Genomic DNA, 12,712 nt, shown 5'->3' with positions numbered 1-12,712 from the left:
ACCCCAGCACATGGGGGCGCTGAGGCAAGAGGGTCTTGAGTTCCCCACCAACCTGGGCGACAGCCAAATCCATCTCAAAAACAAAACAAGAAGCTGTGATTTCCCCGTGTCTTGTGGGTTTTTAAAAACCTGGCCCTTGCAGCTACAAGTGACCTATGGATGCACCACCTTTATTTGAACAATTTCTCTAGAAAAGCAGTCCTGCTCAGTGCCAACTCTCATTGTGAGACACCTACTCCTGTCCAAAAGTTTTATACTGGGTTGTATTGGGCCCCTAGCTATATTTTCTCAATTCAAAACTGTGATTTCACGTGATTCCCTGGATGTTCCATCCTCATGATAAGGGGCTTTGGCTACACTGAGCCTGACTTGTTACTTAGGCCCAGTCCTTCAGTAATGAACAGTAGCTCACTATTGATCTTGGATATGTGTTGATGGTTTGGCCCCCTTCTGGCTGGTGGCATCAGTATTCAGGAGCTTACATGTGGCATGACACATACTGGCCTTCTCTGTAGGCACCTGAGATTTCACCCAAGCCACCACAGGCAGCTCTCCACTCCTGAGCATGCCACATTCTTTCCCAGCTTTCTGCCTTACCCGTGGTGCATGCCTGACCAGCATATACCCTTTCAAGTCATTCCCACCAGACTGGGTGATAGGTCCGAGTATGCAGAAGTACCTCTTGCTGTCCAGGAGGCTTCCACCAGGCTGTACCAGGCTTAGCCTCATGCCCTTTTCCTTCTAGAAGTGGAGACACTCTTCTGTTGTTTTCTGAGGCCTGGCAAATGGGTGTTTACTGAATTGACCTTGAACCAGGGAAAGATTAGCCTTTTTGTCCCCTGGAGGATTTCTGGATGATCTCCAGGAAGCGGATTCATAGCTAAGTCTCCAAACATTTTGCATTCCTTAGTTTCTCTAATGATCAAATTTGATTTCCCCGGACACTGGCCTGTAGAATAGTTCAGCCCAGGAAGTCCCTCTGCTGTGACCCGGTGGCCTCTTCCTTTCTTTTTGACTAGCATTCTGTCTCCAGTTCTCAGCTCAGTGAAGTTGTGTTCATTCCTAACAACTGCCTTGCCATGGAGCCCACTGCTACCTTGAAACCCTTAATAGATTTTCTGTGTAGTTTAGTGTGTGTGTGTGTGTGTGTGTGTGTGTGTGTGTGTGTGTACGTACATTTTCCTCATCAAAGAAAAGTCCTTTAGGTACTTTGTAAGTTAAAATCACAGGTTTCAGCTGGAAGGGACTTAATGGCTCTATTCCAGAGTTTCATTTTAGTTTAATTTGAATTGTCTGAGTGCTCAAAGGATTCCGGGGGTCTCAAATTGTGAAGTCTACAAGGCCAAGTAATAGAAGTGCTATGAACGACTGCTGTGGCCAAGGTTTCTCTCAGCCACTCCTTCAGTGCCTTGTGACTCCCAAGCCTGCTTGGCATGCCCAGACCATGACGATCTGCCTGTTAGTTTCTCAAAGCACGTGATTTCCTCAGTCTATAAAACAGAAAGCTGAACGTGGTGTTGTCTTGCCTGGCGTGGTGGTGCCCATCTCTGATGCCAGTGCTTGGAGAATGGAAGCAGAAGGATCATGAAACCCTGTCTAGAAAATTAATGAAACCAAACTACAAGAATCACACACACACATGTACACAAAACCCATACTAACAGTGTCTCCCCATTAGGGTATTTATAAGAAGTGTGTGTGTCCCAAGCCCCAAGGCAAAGAATCTGGCATATGAAGTGTATTTGTGTTATTGTCTTTGGTGACAATGTTGCTCTTGTGATCATTGGTTCTGACACATGAGCCTTTGCTTTTCTGACACTGCTGGAAGGACCAACCTCCTAGACTTTGGACTTGACCTCAGCTGCAGAGAGACAACCAGGAAAGGTAGGAGTGGGAATGAGAGGGCACTATACCATCTGGCAGCTTCAGCTCTGCCAGGCAGGATGACAGGCCTTGCACCACCAGATCTTTGCAGTTTTTCACAAGAGTACAGAACTTGAGATTTTGAGATGTGAATTCTCCCAAGTTTTAGCTGTTGGCTGAATATATATATGTTATAGAGACTAGACTAACATCTGTGCCCACATTGAGCTACTGAGTGATTCTTGGATCTAGCCTGATCACTGTTACTTATCAGATATGAAGGCTTATTTAAGGCTCACGGGAGCCGAGAGCCTGATAATGGTAACGTCCAGGGATGGGGGCAGAACCCAGTCTGTTCCAGCCCGTCTCCCCCACTCTTTTCTCAGTATCTCTATTTATGAACTCTTCTGTGCATCTTTTGTTTTAAGCCTGGAGGAACAAGCTATGAAACCCCATAAAAGAGGGTCAGGCCTCCCCTCCCTCCATGGGTGCTTCACTACCCATCAAGCTTCTGTAGAGGAGGAAGTAGGATCGAGCTTCATTGGACTGGGGTATGTGTGCAAATTCTGACTTAAAAAATGCTAGCTCCCCCATTGTAGGGATTGAGAGGGATGTTGAGCATTTGGCAAACACTGGGTAAAACCAGCTATTGTGATACACAGCAGCAACCTAAGCTGTTTGGGTGGCTGGAGCAGGAGGGTTGTCATTTCAAAGCCTGCTGGGCTTCATAAAGAAACCTTGTATCCAAAGACTAAACCAAATAAAAACTAAGCCCCCCCCCCAAAAAAAAAGTCTGTTTGTGGAAGGCACGTACCTTTTCATCAGGATTCTTTAGCTTTTCATGGCAGTTGAGTAGGTCATTTGGGGGTCATTTTGCTTTGTGTGGCAATCCCACGGGTGGAAGGGGCCAGATAGGTTGTGGAAGGAGAATGAATTTAGTAACTTTGTGACCCGTGTGGAGATGGACTAGAATCCCTTTCAGCCTGGGAATTCTGTTTCTACAGAAGCCACTGGTTACATAGAAGTGTAGCTGCCAGCCGGGTGATGGTGGCACAAGCCTTTAATCCCACCACCCGGGAGGCAAAGGCAGGCGAATCTCTGTGAGTTCGAGGTCAGCCTGGTCTACAAGAGCTAGTTCCAGGACAGGCTCCAAAGCTACAGAGAAACCGTCTCGGGGAGAAAAAAAAAGTGTAGCTGTCTCTTACCTCTCTCATTTCCCAGTGGTTCACAGTGGACTATCAAATACATTCCTTACATTCTGTTTCACCACATCAGAAAGCGTTTGGGGTGGGCAGGGAGGTTGGGAAAGTGTGTCAGGTCCAGAAAGCACTTCTCATAGAAGATGATCATGCCCCTCTCAGCTTTGTCCATTAATTCTAGAAACTTCTGCTGATGCTGACTGCAGTCTAGGCGTCATACTAGGTGTGGAGGATTGAGTTTTCGTAAAGCCCCATAGCAGCGTGGTGGAAGAGACAGGCCATGAGCACATGAGAAGCAAAGGGCAGGTGGGGATGGGGATGTAGCCTTTGTCCTACTGCTCACGAGGCAGAGGAAGAGGCAGAGGCAGGTGAGTGAACTCTGTGAGTTCAGGCCTACTTAGCAAGTTCCACACCAGCTAGGACTACATGGTTGAGACCCCATCTCAAAAAGACAGTGTTTGTGGGAGATTATGGTAGGAGGCAGGAGGGTGAGTTCACTAGAGGAGTTGTAACCCTTTGAGTTGAAAGCTAATTGTTGGTTAGGCAGTGGTGGCGCACGCCTTTAATCCCAGCACTTGGGCAGCAGAGGCAGGTGAATCACTGAGTTCAAGGCCAGCCTGGGTCTACAAAAGCTAGTTCCAGGACAGCCAGGACTGTTACACAGAGAAGCCCTGTCTCAAGAAAAAAAATGTCTACTGTGGTTTTCTGTCTGTGATGCTGAGACTGGAACCTAGGGTCTTGTGCCTGTTAAACAAGGGCTCTATCTATCAGCTTCTGTTGTTGTTTGTAGATTTTATTACATTTGTGTGTGTGTGTGTGTATACACTTGGAGGTCAGAGGATAAGCTGTGAGATTCATTCTGTTTCTACCATGGGTCCCTCTCTCTCTCTCTCTCTCTCTCTCTCTCTCTGTGTGTGTGTGTGTGTGTGTGTGTGTGTGTGTATACACTTGAGGTCAGAGGATAAGCTGTGAGATTCATTCTCTTTCTACCATGTGTGTACCCTTGTGTGTGTGTGTGTGTGTGTGTGCACATGGAGGTCAGAGGATAAGCTGTGAGATTCATTCTGTTTCTACCATGGGTCTCTCTCTCTCTCTCTCTCTCTCTCTCTCTCTCTCTCTCTCGCTGTGTGTGTGTGTGTGTGCATAGTGTTTAGAGGATAAGATATGAGAGTCCTTTTTTTTTGTTTTTGTTTTTATTTTTTTTCCCCGAGAACGGGTTTCTCTGTGTAGCTCTGGAGCCTGCACTGGAACTAGCTCTGTAAACCAGGCTGGCCTTGAATTCACAGAAATTCACCTGCCTCTGCCTCCCAAGTGTTGGGATTAAAGGCGTGCGCCACAGCCACCCAGTTTGAGAGTCCTTCTCTTTCTACCATGTGGATCTCCTAGAGTTAGAACTCTGGTCCTCAAGTTTGGCAGAAAGTTCTTTTCCTGCTGAGCTACCTTGCTGGCTCTGAGCTTCTACTTAGCTGCTCCTGGAAAGTCTGGGCAAGACTGAGGCTGGAGCTGGGTGTGATGGAGAACACGTGGATTGAGTTTGAGGTCAGCTTGGGCTACAGAGTGAAGGAGCTAGGGGGAGTTCAGGATCTAGAAGAAGAGCCAGGGGCTAGAAGAGGAACAGTGAAAAACACTGAAGAAGTTTGGAGTGTATTTCGGAGCCAGAGTTCAGAGAACAAGTCCAGGAGATATGGGCAGAGGGTTTACAAGTTGTTTATGCATTGTCTTTCTTGTGCCTGACGGTGGATTTGAGACCCCTGGACAGGTAGGCGCTGCCACCCAGGCCTGGCAGTCTCAGCTGCCATGCTGCCTTGTCCTGCTCGCAGACAGCTGGGTGTGAGGCTGCAAGCCAATGCAAAGCATGCCGTGCAGCTTATAAATTCCACTTCTAGCTGCCAGCTGCGATTTGGATTTGGAAGGGAGAGGAGGATCTTAGCATGACTTGTTTATCTCAGGTGATTTGGCAGTAAACTGGGCCCTGGGAATTCCAGTTACAAGGAAAATGCAAAGGAAGAGTGACAGAAATATGGTTTCAGGCTTTCAGAGTAGAGTGTAGCTTAAAGGCCCAGCTCTTCCTGGGGGCATGTGGGTAGCAAAGCAAGCTTTACCTGGCTCCTATTCTTGCCTACTGGATTTCTAGCAGATCCTTTTAAGTTTCCTCAAAAGGGGCTCTTGGACTTAGAGGTGAGGAAATGTCCCTTGGTATCTGTAGGACCCTGATCTGGGCCCCCAGTGGTGAAGTCCACGGGTGATCAACTCTTCTGGGTGTGTTTAAGTATAACCTATGTGTTTCCTTCCTTTTCTTCTGAACCCACTCTAGGTTACAGTACCTAGTACGATGTGAACACTGTGAGAAACAATTTATGCTGTGTTTAGAAAACAGTGACAAGAAAAGTACTGCATGTTGTAAAGATGCTTTCCCCAAGTATTTTCTCTTTGCTGTTAATTGAATCTGCACATGCAGGCCTGTGAACAGGAGGGGCTGACTGCTACTGGGAAAGAAGCAATTTTCCAGTTTCCTGCCTACTTACTGTTGTATTGCTGGAAGAGACCCCGTGACCTCATAAAAGAAAGCATTTAATTGGAGGCTTACTAACAGTTTCAGAGGGTCTGTCCATGGTCATCATGGCAGAAAACATGGCAGCTGGCAAGCAGGCAGGCATGGGATTCACAGCTTATAGCTTGATCCACAAGTAGCATGGAGGAGAGGAGAGGAGAGGAGAGAGAAACAGAGAGATGGCCTGCTGCAGGCTATGGAATCCTCCAAGTCCATCACCAGTGACACACTTCCTCCAGCAAGGCTACGCCTTCTCAAATAGTCTCCTAGTGACTAAGCATTCAAATATATGGCCATTCTAATTCAAACCACCACAGTTACCTATTAGGTTGGAAAGTGGAGACCTGTTTTGAATTTTTAGGGATCATTTATCAGGCCAGTGGGATGGTTAATTGGGTAGAGAAGTTTGCTCTCAAGCCTGAACCCACAAGGTGAAAGGGGAGAACCAACTCCCACAGGTTGTCCTCTGACTTCCATATTAGCCAACCCCCCCACACCTGCAAAATAAATGTAATAAAAATAATTTATCAACTTTTAAAAACCTAAAGCTCTCTCATAACACCAATTTAACAATTTCTCTGGAAAAATCCAAACTGACAAAACAAGCCAGGTGTGGTGTACATACCACTTCTCTCAGTGCCAAGGAGGCTGGGGCTGGAGGATTGCCAGGAGTTCAAGGTCAGCCTGGGTTACAGAGTCTTTAACAACAACAAAAATTCAAAAAAGCTAGCAAGAGAAGGCTCACGTCCCTCCACAGAAACCCGTCTTGAAGCTGAGCTCCCTGTGAGGCTGGACAGCCGCTCTCCACACTGTCCCAGTCCTGCCACACTGCGGCTTTATCTGCTTGACTCTGATGTGTGTGTACAGTACAGAAGGTAGAAGCCAGAATCAGCCTTCCTAGGCACACAGAAGTTGAAGTGGGGCCGAGGGTACATGGACTGTGGGTGGAAATGACACTGGGTCTTGAGGGCTGTGTTGGCATCATACTTGCTAGATTCCCTTCTTTGCTCTGGGACCTTGGGCAAGTTGTTTTACTTCTTTGACTCAGAGCTTGTGATTGAGAATAAGGAATCCTAAGAGTCATTGTCATGAGAGAGTCAGTTTAGTGAGAGCATCTCCACCACCGCAGGATAGATCTTGACCGACCAGCCTTCTTTAATCTTCCCCTTCTTTATCTTCTCTAGCCATTCTGTAGAACCTTTGCCCTCAGATTAGGAGGTCCCCGTAGGCTTTAGCTGAGCTGTTGTCAATGTGTTTTGTCGTCACTTCTCATCTCCTGCATTCCGGAGCCGTCTCTTGAGAGATTCGTCCTTCTGCAGATGCCATTCTTCCAACAAGCTTCCAGGCCCAAGGTTCACGGAGATGCCCGTGCCTTCAACACACTGCCTTCAAGCCCTCTCAGGCTTCCCATGGAAAAGCCCTTTAGCACTTCTCTTATGTTATATTTTCCTAAATATTTTGATTTCTATTTTTCTTGTATGTGCGTGTGTGCATGTTTGGGGATTCCTTTTGTATGTGGAGGCCCAAGGTTGATGTCGGGAGTCGTCCTGGCTCTTCTCCTTTATTCATTGCGCCAGAGTCTCCCAGTTCAGCCCAGAGCTTGCTGATGTCTCTTGCTGGTCTCCCTAACTTGTTCTGGGGCTTTCCCATCTCCACCCTCTGAGACGGGAACTAGAAGAGATCTTCCATTCTCATCCAGCACTTATACACACTCTTGGAGCCAAACACCATTTAACCACTGAACCATCTCCCCAGCCCACCCTTCCTTTTTTTTCTTTCTTTCCGTCCTTAAAGCAAAGGCTCTCAGCTGGGCGGTGATGACACACACCTTTAATCTCAGTACTCAGAGGGCTGAGACAGGGGGAATCTCTGTGAGTTCAAGGTCAACCTGGTCTACAGACAGGCTTCAAAGCTACAGAGAAACCCTGTCCAGACCTCCCCACTACAAAGGCTCTCTCTCCTTTTAAAGGATTTATTTACTTTTATTTTATTAGTGTTTTACCTACATGTATGTCTGTGCACCATATACATGCAGTTCCCATGGAAGCCAGAAGAGGGCATCAGGTTCCTAGACCTGGAGTTAGAGATAATTGGATACTGGAAACTGAATCCAGGTCCTCTGTGAGAGTAGCCAGCACTTCTACCTGCTGAGCCATCTCTCCAGCCCCTGTAGCTTATTAGATGTAAGAGTCAATCTTATAAGAGTAAAGAGTAAGTTATCTAGGATTCTAGTCACTTCTTACTTTCAATACTGGGCATTGCACTCAGGACCTTATGTATACCAGGCAAGAGCTCTACCACGGAGCCCCAACCCTCTTTCAGCCCTTGAATGTTGCTTTCCATCCTGTGGTTTGCCATGCTTTTCCAGTAGTTCTCCACTGATTCAAGTGCCCTCAGAGCCAGAAAGAGGGTGTCAAGCCCCTGGAGCTTGCCTTTCAGTCGGTTGTAAGCTGCCCGACATGGGTGCTGGGAACCAAATGCAGGTCCTCTGCAAGAACCCCATGTGCTCTCAAACCCTGAGCCATCTCTTCAGCCCCCATCTGACAAATTATGATACCTTGGATACCTCATGCACAAACTTCCTGCTTATGAAAGCTGTGGACTTCACAGCAAGTTTCTAGTAAAGTTGTTGCTAGCTCCAAGGGAAAATGGCCTTTGTGCTTCTGAGCATGTTGCTAACGTGCTTTCCAAAGGAGCTAAGCCATTTTGTGTTCTACCATCAGACAGTTTGGTGAGAGGGATACTTTTAGGGAAATTAAATTGCATGAACACAGACAAAGTTCTACACGAACTCAGACAGCAGAATGAATAATTTGGCTTCATTGGTCACAAGGTGGAAGTACCATCATTCTTCTTGGGACAGACGAGTCCTTTATTCTAGTTCCTTGCAATGAAATCTGTGGCCAAGGCTTTCTGTGCCTGTGGGATTTGCACGAGTCACCTTTATTCTCCAAAGCCCAGAAGGGAAAATGGGATGCCAAACCTGCCCCTCCATGGTTGGCATTTGTTCCGGATCTTCTCAGGAAGCCATCTGGCGGGAAGGGAGTGCCAGCTTCACCAGGGAGCCATTTGCTTCTAATCTCTTTATTAATTGCTCTGGGAGCCTGAGACAGATTAAACGCTGCATCACAGAACAACTGCTTCTCTCACGCACCTCCCCAGCACTTTGCTGTACCATCGCTGTTCTTAAACTAGGCTTAATGACCCGGCTGAGGGACAGTGACACATGGTGGTTAAGACAGTCTACCTCTGGGCCTCTCTGCTTACGAGCTGCCTGATATCGCCAGTGTCCCAACCTCTTTGAGTCTCATGACCTCATCTGACACTGGGTACTAGTATACACGTTTCTATTTGGAGCCCAGTGTCTGGCACATGCTAAGCCCTGGCCACAGGTGCAACCCATGGTGATGGTGATCCTGGTGCCAGTGATAGCAATGGTGACAACAGTGAAGGGCGCACTTTTGTGACAATGAGTAAACCTTGCAGTCGCTCACCTGCAGTTCATCTTTCCTTACCTCACTGGTTTATACCAGTGTAAATACTAGCCTTCCTCTAAAGCAGGAATTACTCCATCCCCAGCACCGACAAAATTATATATAGATATAAAAGCAAGCCTTTGGCAAAATCTGGCCTGCTGCCTGCTTTTGTAAATAAAGATTTATTCAAACAGTAGTGCTGTTTAATTGTCTATTACCTATTACTACTTTTGCTCTATAATAGCAAAGTATCAGTGCTAGAGACCTTAGAGTCTTATAACCTTAGGCATTACACACCAATAATGTGTGTGTGGCCTTTTATAGAAGCTGTTTACTGATCCCTGGTATCAAAAGTAGTTGTGAGTGTTCAGGAAGCTGCCTCTCCATAGCAGCTGGCTGCAGACAGGTGGCTAGCATAGTAGCTCTGTGGCAGCCAGGTGCCGACCTTCCATGAATACAGAGCTGGGCCCCTCCCGTATGCCCCACCTCTTTCCCCTGTCTGACTAGAGAAACATAGAGGGAGCAGCTGAATAGGGATAGTTTAATGGCTTTCCATAAAGATATATTTTGCATGTGTATTTTATCATGTACTATATATTTCCATACACACCAGCTTTTACACACAGGCATTAGTCTGCAGCAGTGGCTCAGAAAGCTGTGCCCTGTCCTGTACATTATGAGTGGCTTAAGTTCATTTTTAAGGGTAATTTTGACATGATTTTTCTCTTGCCTGATGACTTCAGATGAAGACATGACTCCCACAAAATAGGCAGTAGTGAATATTATCTACATCTAGGGCAAAGTAAAACTGAAGTGTCAGATCCTAACCACTGACAATAAATCCTAAGTGCAGATAAAGCCCTTCTCCAGCCATAAAGGAGGGAACGTGTTCTATTTACAAAAGCTCAGTGGGATCACGTCTCTTTTCATTTCCCCAGGCACACATCTGTCCTCGAAAGCGAAGCACACACATAGCATTTACATCTGGCCTTATTTATTGCTCTGGAGCTGATGCAGGCAGGTCACCTTGCAGAGTGCAGAGAGCCACCTCTTTCAATTTGCAGGCAGTGTATATTGATATTAATGTCACCTTCTCCCACTTCTCTCTCTTGGTTGTTGTAAGAATAAATGAGCTACATGTAGGAAGACACCCCAAGATGCCAGATGCAGGCAGGTACAGTGGAATCTGAGTCCATTCCTTCTATGTCTGCCAAGAAGTGGTCATCATGGAGCTCCCTGCAGGAGAGGGAGGCTCCTGGGTGTGAGGACCCAGCCAGCTTCCAGGGAGGTTAGATACAAATGTTTGTAATTAGAGTGTGTTATCTTCATTGGAAGATAAGCAAATTATTTTCCAATTTAATGAATAAGACACTTTTAATTAACTCCAGTAGAGAGATGTGCTTTCAAGTTTTAAAGTAAAGTTTGTGTGACCCACCTGCAAGTTTTTGTTTTAACTGTGTGTTGAAATTTTATCTTTGTATGTGCTTGTGGTGTGGTGATGGAACACAAGACCTTATGCATGCTAGACAAACACTCTGCTACCATTTGGCCATTCCCCAGGCCACAACAGAATTTTAGGAGATGAAGCAAACCCAGTGCTGATTTGGACGGACTCGCCTTCATTTGATTTTATCTGCTTCTCACTAGGTGGCTCTAGCCGGCCTCAAACCCACAGCAGTCTGCCTGCCTCTGCCTTCCAAGTGCTGAGATTAAAGGCATGCACCACCACATCTAGCTTTGACACAATCCAGAAGGCAGTTAATGCCCCAGAGAGCCTGGGACTTAGCTCTGGTTCCAGACTGCTCTGTGTTCTCCCAGAGCAGAGCCTCAGTTGGTGTGACTGGTGAAGGAAGGACCTTGCTGGACATAGGCTGCCTCACTGACCCCTAACTGCCCTCCTGCTACCCGCCTTGCCCTGGTCCAGCACTGTTACCACTGTGGCAGTATCTTGGTCTTTTGGCATCCCTGGCCTCCAGCTCATGCGTCTCTTTGAGCTCAGACCCATCTGGGTCTGCTTTGTGTGGGCAGACTAGGTTACCTGTCATATCGTGTGGCCAGCCAGCCCAAGGATCTTCTTGGAATCCACAGGCTGACAGCCAGAGATGATATGGCTAAGGGCTTCTGGAATGTTCTCTCTAGGTCCTATCCCAGAACATTGGGTTTCATGAAGCCATGATTAAATTAGCCCAAGAAATATATCCTGATTCTTGAGACCCTGGTCTCTTTTTGGTTGATTTGATTTGGTTGGCATGTGTGTAAATTAGTAAACTTTGTGTGGGGGGTGGGCAGGGGTGGAGAACAGGTGCCTGTGAAGACCAGAAGAGGGTGTCTGCATCCCTGGAGCTGGAGTTACAAGTGGTTGTGGGCTGCCTGGTATAGGTGTTGGGAATTGAACTTGGATCCTCTGCAAGAACAGATTGAGCTCTTGGCCACTGAGACATCTCTCCAGCTATAAACTTTATTTTTATAAAGCAATTTTGTATTCCTAGAAGGATTAAACAGAAAGTACAAAATTCCCATCTCCATATAAAACCGCCCTCCTCATGATTTTTGTGTTGCTGGGATTGAGACCAGGACCTTGCTCGACACTTTGTCACTGGATATATCCCTGGTCTTCCCCGCTATGGGACTCCATGGCACAGTGCCTTATTCTACGCTCTTTACAATCACTGAATTCTAAGTAGTTTGTTGTCTTAAGGTGGAAAGGAAAACATACACTGTCAGAAAGAAACTTAAGGGGGTTGTCTGGATCTCAAGGCATGCTGAAGTTTCCCATCTGTCCCTCCTATCCCAACATTGCTGTCTGTCCCAGGGCAGGTGACACAGGACCATGTACAGCATCAAAGCTCACAAACAGAATTAGCCCAATCTTACCCCTCCCTTCGTGTATCAAAACAACTTCAAGTTACTGGGACCGAGATTCTGTGTCTGGGCGGGGTGTCATCCCTGGTGTGACATACTGAGAATGGGGTCACATATAGTCATGGTTGCCCCAGGGGACCTGTGAACTGTGGAGAGAGGAAAAGAGAAAAGGTTGGATTAAGGGGACATTGTGAGCAGAACAGAGGTGTTGCCAGGTTTCTGTTACTCTAACAAATTCCTGAGAATATCACTTTATAGAGGAAGTGGTTGAGCTCACAGTTCGGGAGGCTTTAGCCTTGGTCTCGGGGCCCATTGATTTTGGACCTGTGCAGCAGCTGTGTGGTGGGAGCATTTGGAGGATGTTGTTCACCTCATGGTGGCCAGGAAGCAAAGAGAGAGGAGAAGGGCCCAGTTCCCAGTAAGACTTTACCTTTCTCCCCTGGGCCTTAGCTTCAGAAGGTTTTGCCACCTTCCAATAAACCCATAAGCTGGGACCAAGGCACATGGCATCTTGGTCACTTTCTTGGTGCTGGGACAGAATACCTGAAAACAGCGTAAAGAAGGCAAGGTTTGATTGTGGCTTACAGTTGTGAGGCTCAGTGTGTCGGAGATGGCTTTGTCTAGCAGCATTCTCATGCGAGGCCTTGTCTGTTCACATGGCATGTGCCAGGAAACAAAGAACATGGACCAGAACTAGGGTGGCTACAACTTTCAAGGGCCAACTTCCTGCTTCCTCCAGCCAGGTCCTACCTCCTAAAAGA

General features: G+C 46.9%; 1 protein-coding gene across 1 annotated transcript in view; it reads left to right on the top strand.

Moving 5' to 3' along the window:
* Positions 1-12,712, top strand: part of LOC121457976 (katanin interacting protein) — a 168,820-nt gene that overhangs the window by 9,790 nt on the left and 146,318 nt on the right. The gene's annotated exons all lie outside the window — the stretch shown is intronic.

Source organism: Microtus oregoni, unplaced genomic scaffold, assembly GCF_018167655.1.
Source record: "Microtus oregoni isolate MIOR12 unplaced genomic scaffold, Mior012 000016F_ref0000370, whole genome shotgun sequence".
In the NCBI taxonomy this organism is placed as follows: domain Eukaryota; kingdom Metazoa; phylum Chordata; class Mammalia; order Rodentia; family Cricetidae; genus Microtus; species Microtus oregoni.
Note: the sequence above shows the minus strand (reverse complement) of the source record. Positions and strands in the feature narration are given on the sequence as shown.